Source organism: Mus pahari, chromosome 7, assembly GCF_900095145.1.
Source record: "Mus pahari chromosome 7, PAHARI_EIJ_v1.1, whole genome shotgun sequence".
Taxonomy (NCBI): domain Eukaryota; kingdom Metazoa; phylum Chordata; class Mammalia; order Rodentia; family Muridae; genus Mus; species Mus pahari.
In genome coordinates this window covers 29,559,104-29,570,819 of record NC_034596.1, presented here as the reverse complement: position 1 = coordinate 29,570,819, position 11,716 = coordinate 29,559,104, and the positions used below count along the sequence as shown (strand labels likewise).

At 42.8% G+C, this 11,716-nt stretch overlaps 1 pseudogene; it reads left to right on the top strand.

The window, feature by feature from the left end:
• The first annotated feature begins 9,088 nt into the window (after positions 1–9,088).
• LOC110324689 lies at positions 9,089–10,095 on the top strand (annotated as a pseudogene).
• Positions 10,096–11,716: the final 1,621 nt, after the last annotated feature.

Here is an 11,716-nt window from a genome sequence, read left to right as displayed (position 1 = left end):
ATAGGAGTGTGACCTGCGGTCATGTAGATCAGAATGGAGTTCTCCATGCTAATGAGGCATCTAGAGGTTCTGAGAGTTTACCCGATAAGCTTCCCATCCTGGCCATTCCTTCCAGCAAAACGTCTTTAATCTCTGGTCTACCCTAAGGAGGTGATATGCACCCGTTTTCAATGATGAACAATCAGTAAACAGTTTGGAACCAAGGACTGTGTCTCTCATCAAGAACTGCCCTGGGGAGCATGGAGAAAGCCTTCGCCTATAGAGCTGTGCCATCTAAGTCTTCCACAGAAGGCCCCTCTGCGCTCTGGACTCATTACCGCTGAGCCAAACTGGAGTTCCCCATTCCCCACGGCTCTGGGCTCATCCTCAGCCTACAGACCTCCTCTGTTCTTGGCTCCTCCGAGATGTCCAGTGGTATGTGGATGTCCAAGAATTTGGGATTCCCCGACACTGGGCTCCTCATCGCAGGCCTGTGGACTCCCGACCCTCTGTTCCTGACTCCTCCAGTGGTGACTGGACAGCTGGAAGTCAGGGAACCCCAGCTTTGGCCTCTCACATCTTAGACTGTGTTTTCCGACCCAGAGCGGTGTATTGGCGCTTCCTTTGAACCCAGCACCCAACACTGGCACAGGGTAAATGAAATCTAGCGTCTCAGCATTTCACCTATCCAGGGGTGTTCCCACACCCTAGCGGGAGGTGGAATAACGCAGAACCACAGAGCCAGAGCATGCCTCTGGATAAAGGAAATGGTCTAGAACAAAGAATCACTTATTAGTGTCTGAGAAACTGACTCTCAATGCAAGGCCACTAGAGAATCTTTACTAGGACAACACATTGTCTCTCCTTATTAAATCATCCAATGTACACCAGGGATGACAAGTATAGGTAGGAACTACAACCACAGGAAAGACCAAAGTTGAGATGCAGATACAATTATATGCCAAAAATCAAACTCTCTAGCCACAGGAGAAACAAGTAAGTCTTACACCATTATTCATTCAGTAGTATTGCCTGAGGTTTCAACTTACCTTCCCCCTCACGGGTCCCTTAGCAGTACAAACACCATGAGGGACAAGACCTTGTCATGAGAATCTGGCTAGTCCCCAGATCAGCCATCACTCAAGGTGTTGTACCTGTACCCACCTGACCTGTGAAGCCCCACCTACCCAGCAAACATAGGCTTTGCTTGCAGAGCAGCGTAAGACCTCAGAGCGCTGTTGCCCTTCCTTAGAACCTAGGTGCTTGCCGCCAGGGATATGCAAACCTGGGGCCTATGGCCTCACTAGAGCAAGGGGCCAGGCAATGGAGCTGGTTCAGATGGGCCCCTCAGATTGCCTGTTTGCGGGCTCCCTCTCTGGGTGTTCAGGTTCTGTTCTGTATTTAGTGTAAACACTTCCTGTCACTGATTAAATATTTCACTCACCTAAGTTGGGCCGAATTGGCTTCCATCCTTAACCAAAATGCCAATAAATGAGGGAGAGAAGACTGCTCGGGGGTCTCCCAGGGAAGCCAGGGTCTCCCAGTAAGAATGTTGAAAGGGAATGTGTGGGATTTTATGTGGTTCTATTTTAGAGATGAGGCTGGATTTAATAAAGTTTTGTAGAACTTTTTGTAGAACTTTATTAAATCCATCCTATTAGGATCAACCATTAGATATTGGTTGGTACTCAAATATCAGTTATTTTACATGTTCAACACATTATTTTGGTGAAAATAGAACACAGTTGATTCAAAACCTGCCAGCAAACAAGGAAGAAGCAAGATGTGGGAAGTTTTATAAGTACACAACAATGGAAGATTATTATGAACATTTTACTGAAGTCTGAAGCTTACCAAATACCTTCTCCTAAGAGAATCTGGAGATGGAGCTTTGGGAGAAACTCAAGGCAAAGCAATGGAAAAGGAGCAGAGCCAGCAATGCTCTATAAACAGAAGTAAAATAAGGAGCAAGTTAAATACAAAGCCACATGCCTAAGAGGTTAGATGTTGCAAGAACTAGTGGAATTAGAGAACATCATGTGAACAGACTCTCAGCTCACCCAAGGGAATGTCTGTGACACCAATTCCAAGAAGGAAAAACTTGAAATCTTCTGAATGTGAGCTACCAAACCCTGCCTTGGAAGTAGCAACCCAGAAATCTACACAAATACCCACGTTTAGACCCTGAAATGGATTTATACCTACATACAGACACAGGTAGGAAAGGGTTTATGTCTGTCAGATGTGTCTGGGGATTAACTCAGCAATTTTCACCTGCACACACACACACACACACACACACACACACACACATGGACACATGCACATAAGTTCATACATGCACATGTGGACACATGCACAGAGCCACATATTCACACACACACACATGAACACACGCACATAGCCACACATTCACACACACAGCTATACATTCATACACATACACACACACACACACACTGTTGCACACTTATTCATACCCACAAGTGAAGGACAAGCAAGCAGCCTGCTTGCTGGGGGGTCTGTGGGACACAGGATGGTCATGTGTTTGACACCTTTCTGCACCTGAGATGGGACTCCATCCACACACTTCTGACCATGCACTGTGGAATCTACTCAGTCACCTCAGGATGAAGAATACTTTGGACATGTGGGCAAATGATTTATTTTTAAAAATTTGTTGTAAACAGCTCTCTGAAAATGAGAGAACAGTCATGTGACAGGAAAGACGTGCATGCTGGGCACTGATAGGGCAGGGGCTCAAGGGCAGCTCCCTACAATAAATGCGTGTGATGAGTAAGACCACTGCAAACCAGAAAATGCAACCGAGGCATAGCTCCTCTTAACACACGTTCACTGCATCTGAAGACGCCTAACACCAGGTATCCTCCTTCAGGGGGAAAAAAATGAATGAAACAATCGGCTTCCCAGTGAGGTTTATTCGGCCTCATTGAAATTTCCATGAAGTACTTCTTCACTCCCCATTTCATGTCTTCTGTTCAAATAGCAGTTACTTCCTATAGAGAGGTGGCATGGGTCTCTTGTTGTACCACTTGTCTAACTCTGAGTTGGTTGTAGGATGTAGAAGGATGGTCTCTTCTACCTTTCAAATATGTTGATTCCTCCTCCTCATGGCCAATCCTGAAGCACCAAGAGGCTAGACTCTGTCCCAGATGCGATGAAATGAAGCTGCTATTTTGTGTGTGTGTGTGTGTGGTCCCCTGGTAGCCACAATATTGCCCAATATGGTGGCCATTATAACTACAATCTGACTTTCAGTTAGATACCTAATCACTTCAAACTTTTCATTCAAAGTGCTAGGATCCTCTAGCATTTTATTAACAAAGTTGTGTGTTTTGTTATATGCTATTAACATGTTATATGTTATTAACAAAATTATAAGTTTTGGAAATGTAAAAAGAAGGAGGAGGAAGAGGAAGAAGACGAGGAAGATGAGGAAGAGGAAGGAAGAGAAAAAGGAGGGAGAGGAGGAGGAGGAGGAGGAGGAGGAGGAGGAGGAGGAAGCTGTTGTTGAAACACTATGGCACCTGCTGAGAAAGAATTCCACAGAATCCTTATACATTGGGGTCACCAGTGGAGACTGACTATAGACTCTGTAGCTAATGCTGCCACAAGAATAAGAACATACAGTAGTAATTCCACCTGGAAAGAGTGGGAATTCAAAATCTTGTGCCCTCAGTTGTGTCTGTCTGATTTTAGAGAAGGTATAAGTCACATGGGAAGAGGAGGGGCCAAGCCTTTCTGCATGGTCTTCCTGCATGGGGAGGGAGAAGGTTCCAAGGACAGAGAAGAGGACGCAGGATCCAGCATCTGAAAGCCATCGGAATCCCAGTACCAGGGATGAGGCTTTGCCACTGTGAGATGCCGTGACCTAGTCACACTAAGCAGACTTCAGCCAATGCCACACAGCTCATGCTGTTTCCAAGTTTCTGTTTCTGAAGTTCTTTGAGAAAACAGGCACAGGGCACTTGCCTACAGGCATGACCACCCAGAAGGCCAGCCTGCAAATCTCTGCACCACCGCCTCGATCTTAAAACCGTGTTTAGATTTTATAGATTTTTTTTTTTTTGCTAGATTTTGTTATGTGAGCATCATATACCGAGAAAGGTTTTAATTAAGGGTTTTTAAATGTTGAGTGAAGTGTTCACTAGCCTGATCTGTAACATACACACATACGCAATTAAACTTGTCATCTAATTTATTTTCTTTAAAAACAAGCCTCCTCTACAAACTGGACATGTAACTTTTATTTAGAATTTAAGGTCACTTGTAGCTTAGTGTCATGTAAATAAAGTTCTCCAAAATGCTAAGGTCATCGTCTGGAGCCATGAACTCTGACAAGCCAAATCTTGTCAGCTGGATATTGAGCAAACAAAGCCGCTGGCCTGAGAGCTTAGGGGCCAGAGTACACCTCACCGAGCCATAAGCTCCCAACAGCACAGCTGGGGACACAGACACCCTCTTCACCTAGGAATCTAGCTCTGACAAAGCATACATTTCTGTTATGTGGAAAGTTGCAGAAAGGCTGTCATGATGGAATCTCTGAACAGGGAGGAAACCTTTCAAGAATATCTGTATTCTCAGAATTAGCTTGATGGAACTTTCAGATGGAGACGTATCACAGGCTTGCTCTAGGTACCAGTCTCCAGGTCCTCTTGCCTCATTTTCCTGGGACTATAGATATTGATGCCACACACACGCACCCAGCTGTAAAAGAAAGTATCATGAATGTGGTTTGTATATGTTCTTCCAAGGAGTGGAGATAGGGGATCTCCTGGAAAGAAAAATGAATACCACAGTTACGTCATTCACCAATAGAAATGTGGTTTGAGGGGTTTGAAAGGTTGCTCGGTGGTCAAGAACAGATTCTGCTCTTGCAGAGGACCCACATTCAGTTTCCAGCACCACTTTGGGTGACTCACAACCATCTATAACTCAAGTTCCAGGCGATGTAATGCCCTCTTCTACACTGCTCGGGTAGCTATCAAAACTCACAAGTGCAACACTATGCATGTGAATGTGCACACACACACACACACACACACACACACACACACGTGTGTGCACACATACACAAACACACACACACTTAAAAATAAAAAAATTAAATTAAAAAAGAAATGTGTCTCAATCATAAATACATTTTTTTTTGATGACATAAAGCTCACATAATCCAATTTGAGAGGATAGACTGTGGATGGTCATTTACCCACCCTCTAAAGAGGGCGGCTGGCCACTGAGTCTATAAGCTGCCAGTGAGCGCCCACTCCTGAAAGGTCTTTCTAGAGAGGATGCTGCACTCCGGCTTACTGATAACAAACGTAGCATGGCAAAAGAGTGGGATCTTTCATGGCTTTCAGAGTGAGGTCCCAAACTGCCCATGCCTCTTCCCCGACTGCTTATTTAACTGAGGCCGATGTCTTGCTGCCTATAGAAGATCTCTTCCGGTGCTGGTCTTCAGAGACTGTGTCCTGCCTCCAGCCCGGCTGTGGATCTTTGAAAGAGTCTGCAGAAAACAGCGCTGGAAAGAATTCAATGGCAGCTTTGTCTTGAGGTCAAAGCTCACAGCTGAGCCCTACCTGGGTTCCCAGGGTCAGAGGCTTTGTTCCAACTGATTAAGCCTCAGGGCAATTCTTTGTGTCTCATTAGGGGAAAAAAAATGCCCACTTCTGCCCTGGGTTCTTACTTTTAAAGACTGTCTGCTTAGTCCCAACAGGGAGGTGACCTGTGCCTTCAACAGATTCTTTAATGACTCAGGAGAAATAATACATCCCCACAAAAATGTATGGAGACAAAGAATGAGAAGTTTAAGTAACCAGAAGAGAGAAGGGGTTGTCTGAGGTTCTATTAAAATTAACATCAAGGAAAGGGGCAAAGTTAAAGGGGAATGATTAAAGCTGGTAAAATAGAGATCAATAAGTATACAGAAACCAAGAAATGTACAAAAACAAAGGAACTTTTGTTTCTTGATCAAATGTGACCGCGTGACCTAAGATGCAGGTTTGGGGATCTTCTGCTGTCATCTATCTCTGTGCAACCACACCCATCAAAGGACCTGATTGTATTACACAAAAAAGAGAAATCATATAGACTAAAGCAACGAACAAAGCCATTTTATTAAATTCACATAGCAATTTTAATTCGAAAAATCTGAAAGTTCCTGCAGGCTTGATGAGGATATAAAGGGGCAGCCTCTGTACTTGCTTCCTCCCTCTTGACAAACAGATCTGTGAGCAGAAAGGTGTGCACCCTCAGTCCTCAGACCCAGATCCTCACAGTGTCTTCCCTACCCACGCCTCCTTATGCACTAAAGATGCACCTGTATGTAGAGGACAGATGTTTTCCATGTTATCTTTCCCTAAATACACAGGAACTGTTTACAGCATTCTGAGAGGAATAAAGGAAACAGATTGAATTGTTTGGGAAGTTGTATACAGCTCTGTCTAAAGGCTTCTGTCTTCCAACAGGGACTGGAATATCTGAGAGCTCTGAAATCTGAGATACCTAATGCCTGGGGGGTCCTGGAGATGACTCTAATTCCAAAAGGAATCCTACTCTGGAATCCTTTGGATATATGTCATGTGGAGAATATTTGTTCCTACTGGTGTTGAACTTTGAACATTTGGTAAAGGAACAACTTGGCAATATATATGTAAGAAGGTTTATACAGTTTTGCCTTTATGTGTTAGAGTCTTTCCTTGGCAAACAGTGCTTTGAGGAAGACATAAGGACAGACCAGCACATGACAGAGCCTTTATATCAAGGGCAGGATGGGGGTGCTTCCTGGGCCCATTTGATTTGGTACATGGAGAGGGAAACCTTTCAGGATGTGAAAATGTACTTCGGTTTAAAAAGAAACAGGAGGATGGCAACCCATCGTGACCAATCACATTATATTAAATAAAAAGACTTGAAGACAAAACAAGTTTTTAAAAATAAGTTATACATTTCCAATTCAGCCATTGACATGTATATTCTAAGAGTAGACAACAAAAAATATACAATACTTCATTTCCTGGTTAGATAAGCTCTTTTCTTTCATAATTAAGTCATTAAAATATGTCATGCTAAAAATTATTTTTTAAAAGGGTACAAGTTTCATTTGCTACAATAGGCATCAGGGAAAAATTATAGAGTTTTGTATGCATTGCCAAAATTAAAAATCCAATTGCATAAAGTTTATTTTTAAAGAATATTTATAAGTGATCTAGGGAGATATTTTATTTTTACTTTCTTGAATACAGTACACATGTCAAATATTATTGAAATAATACTAAGTTTGTTGTTTGCAAACAAAGTGCACCTGCATATGACTTTTGAATCACTTGCTGATAAGATTTTAAAGCATAAATGAAGTTTACATCTCTCTAATATATCAAAAATTTCCCTTAGAGTCAGTGTTGAAGGTTTTTTTTTTTTACTGTAAAATTAAAAATAAATACTTTATTTCTTCAAGAGGGAAGAACCAGTCAGATCAAAGCAAACCCAAACTTAAATAATGTAAATAACCCAATGTCCAATTATCTGGCATCCACTCACGATTTTCTGGGATTTTCCAAGTGGGCTTGAGTCATTTGTCCAACCCAGTCCTCAGCAGCACACACACAGCTTGTCTTCAATGCTCAGGCTAGATCCTTTCTTCTACTACTATTGTTCTTGGTGTTTATCCTATGGTTCTGGCATCTCCAAAATGATAGATCTTCTGCTGTAACTGGGATGCCCGGACTGCATCTCCTGTGTTCACTTCATGGTGCCAAGCTTCAACTTATATGTGTGGCCCCTTTGGTACTGAGCCTTCAACTGCTATTGAGGCTGCACCTTCATCAATGACCTTTCCTGGCCACTTACAATGCCAAGCCTTAGCTGCTCTTCATAAACCCTTTATGCCTTCTAAACCAGTACCACTAGGATTACTCTTGTACTGCCAAGCTTGGTTGCCAAGTGCAAGGTACAACTGTGGTCACTTCTAGAACACAGGTTCTGGATGCTGACTCTCAGGAAACACTTCCCAGAAGATTTCACCTCAGTGATGCTGGTCTCTTCTTAATCACTGCTAATTCCTTAGCTGCAGCTAACCAGCATTAATTATCCCAGTAAAGCAAAATTCTCATTTCTCTGGTACTGGTCTCTTGTTAATCCTGACTGACTCTTCAGGTCTAGCTAAGTGTTGAAGGTTTTATTTGGTTGATTTTTTTTTTTCTTTTGAGAAATGCTGGTCAGAACCAAGAGGTGACACCATTTCAAAAACAGCAGAATGGCCAGTTTCAAAGAGAGAGAAAACAAGTATAAAAGTGTAGGGAAATTAGAACCATCTTCCCTGCAGGTGGAGATTTCAATGGTACAGCTGCTACACAAAACTAGAAATCCAGCCCTCCACCAATTAAGCTAACACTGCCACATGATCCTGTAATTCCAAATCTTAAGGAGGTATTTGCATATCTACATTCACAAAAGCCAACAGATGTAAGCAATTCAAGTGCGTAGAGATGGATGGTGAAGAGAACACAGCACACTAGAATACTGGGCAATCTTAGAAATAAGGCGGTTAGAAGAATAATCAGCAACATGGAGGATGCTGCCTCTCCTGCTGGACGTAGTGAGGTGAGCCAGTCACAAATGATGGATACAACATAGGACTCAACAAGAAGAATCTTAAGTAGTCAAAAAGCATGAAAATGAGGAGTGGAAAAGTGGTTGAAAAGAACTGGAAATAAGGAGAAAAATAAGTGTTTAATGAGGCTAACATTTTAGTGTGCTAAAAGATGAAGCTCTAGTCAGAAAAGGGTCTAGACATCTGGGTATAATAACGAAACGTAATCAAAATCACCCACTATGGACGGAAAGAAAGGTCTAAGAAGATAAATGGCATGTTACATAATTATAAATGCACTTTCAAAAAATCACACAGAACTCTAAAACTGTAATGACAACACATACCTAGACTAGTAAAAGCTCCAGAGCGTCGACTTGTAAAGACTGCAGTGTAACTGATGGCCTTTCATCTCAGCTCCAGACAGTGAGTCCTATCACCCTGTTCCCGTCCACCACAAGAGAGAACAGCAGCAGGTTATTTCCAGAAAAAAGGTCTATGAGCTGGAGTGAGCATCGCACAAGGCAGACAGGAAGCAGTTCTGTTAGGGAAGAGAGTGGAAGTGCCGAGGAAGAGGCTGTACAGAGTAGAGCAAAGGTGGAGAGAACCACAGGCACTGAACGCCAAAAGGAAAGTAAAGACAGAGAAGAGGAGAAGAAAGAGCATAGAGAGCCAAGACCAAGAAGCAATAAAGCGGGGAGAATAGCCTGGGAGAGAAAGAGCTGTGAGCAGAACATCAGGGCTGGGAGGCTACCCAGAGGCTTGGGAGACAGCGAGGCAGAAAAGGAAGGGGGTGGGCAGTCAGTACTTGGGGCAGCAGTGGGAAGAAGAGAAAGAGCAAGGACAGGACCCAGACTGAGAGTGGGAGAAGGGCAGAGCACAAGCAGCGGGGGTGATGCTAATGGCATGCAGTTGCAAAAAGATGGACAGCCTAGCAGTGGTATTGGTGGCAGTGGCACAGAGAGGGAAGTGAGTGACTCTCAGGCAGGGCAGAACACCAAACAGGAGATGAAGAGCGGCTCTTTCAAGAAGAGCTCCAAGAAAGGCAAGGCATGACGTTCCCCTTCCTCATCAGATGCAAGCCCGGAACCAATAGACCAGAAGTCTGCCTCTGGTCGCTGTGGAGAGGATCACACAGCTGTGGTTAGGCTAAAGTGTTATATTCCGGCTTGTGGTGCTCGCTAAAACAACAAGAAGTGACTAGGCTCCTGTTGCTTCCACAAGGAGCGCTTGAGTGTCTTCAGAGTAGAGTTGGAAACATTGGGTGTGAAGGGCAATCCTTCCTTGGAGAAGTGTGGGGCCCTGAAGAAGCAGTAGGAAGAGGCAGCTGAAGTGGCTTCCTTGGACATGAAGACAAAATGCCCAGAACCCTTTAGAAAAAAATGAATCTCCACAGGGGAGTTTTATCACTGAATCCTGGACTCAGAGAGGATCAGCCAGGCCAAGCACCCCCAGATTGGTCCCATATGTGTAGCATCATTAACAGTGATGGTGAGAGTGACTGAACTCCATGCCCAGGATGGACCTTACCCTGTCATACAGTGCCTGTAGCACTGAAGCAGTGCTCAAGGATAGACGATAACCACAGGGCTCTAAGTTGTTGGCACATTACTCAATTTCATGTTCTCTACAAGGGAAGTATACATACTACCACCTCCACTATCAAAATAACAGGGAGTAACAACTCATGGTCAGTAACATCTCTCAACACCAATGGACTTAATTCCCCAATAAAAAGACACAGGCTAACAGTATGGATGGGAAAACAGGATCTATAATTCTGCTGCATACAAGAAACATACCACAGCAGTGATGATAGACATTACCTCGGAGTTAAGGGTGGGAAAATAAGTTTTCCAAGCAAACATACCCAAGAAGCAAGCTGGAATAGCCACTCTCCATTTTATCTAATAAAATAGACTTTCAACCAAAAGTAATCAAAAGAGCGAGTGAAGGACACTTCATACTCATCAAAGAAAAAACATATCTACCAGAATGACACCTCAATTCTGAACATCTATGACCCAAATGCAAGGGTGCTCACATCTGCAAAATAAACAATGCTAAAGCTTAAATCACACATCAAACACATTAATAGTGGGAGACTTTAACACCCCACTCTCATCAATTAACAGGTCACCTAGAAAAAAAACTAAACAGAGAAATAATGAAACTAACAGACATATGAATCAAATTGACCTAATAGACATCTATAGAACACTTCACCAAAACACAAAAGAATACACCTTCTTCTCAGAACTTCATGCATCTTTCTCCAAAATTGATCATATTGTCAGTTACCAAGTAAGCCTTAATAGATATAAGAAAACTGAAATAATATTGCTTTGTATCTTATCAAACCACCATGGATTAAAGCTAGATTTCAGCAACATCTGAAACACCAGAAAGCCTATACACTCACAGAAACTGAACAACTCTCTAACAAATATTGCATGGCATTGGTAAAAGGATATTGGTAAAGGAAAAGACAGCTTGATCAATGGAATTGAATCAAACCCAGAAATAATCCCACATACCTATGGACACTTGATTTTTAACTAAGAAGCCCAAACCATACTCTAGAAAAAAGAAAGCATTTTCAACAAATAGTGCTGGTCTAACTGGATGTCTGTATACAGAAGAATGTAAATAGATCCATATCTATCACTCTGCACAAAACTCACATCCAAGTAGATCAAACACCTCAACATAAAACTGGATACACCAAATCTAATAGAACAGAAAGTGGGGAATAGCTTTGAATGCATTGGTACAGGAGATAGCTTCCTGAACAGAACAACAAAGACTCGGGCTCTAAGCTAAACAATTAATAAATGGGACCTCATGAAACTGAAAAGCTTCTGCAAGGCAACGAGTAGTGGAAATAGGACAAAACGAAAGCCTACAGGTTGGGAAAGGATCTTCACCAACTCTACATCTAACAGAGGGTTAATATCCAAAATATATAAAGAACTCGAGAAGTTAGACCCCAATAACCCAAATAACCCAATTTAAAAATGGGGTATGAGCTATTGGATGGAACACAGGGTCCCCAATGGAGGAGCTAGAGAAAGTACCCAAGGAGCTGAAGGGGGCTGCAACCCTGTAGGTGCAACAACAATATGA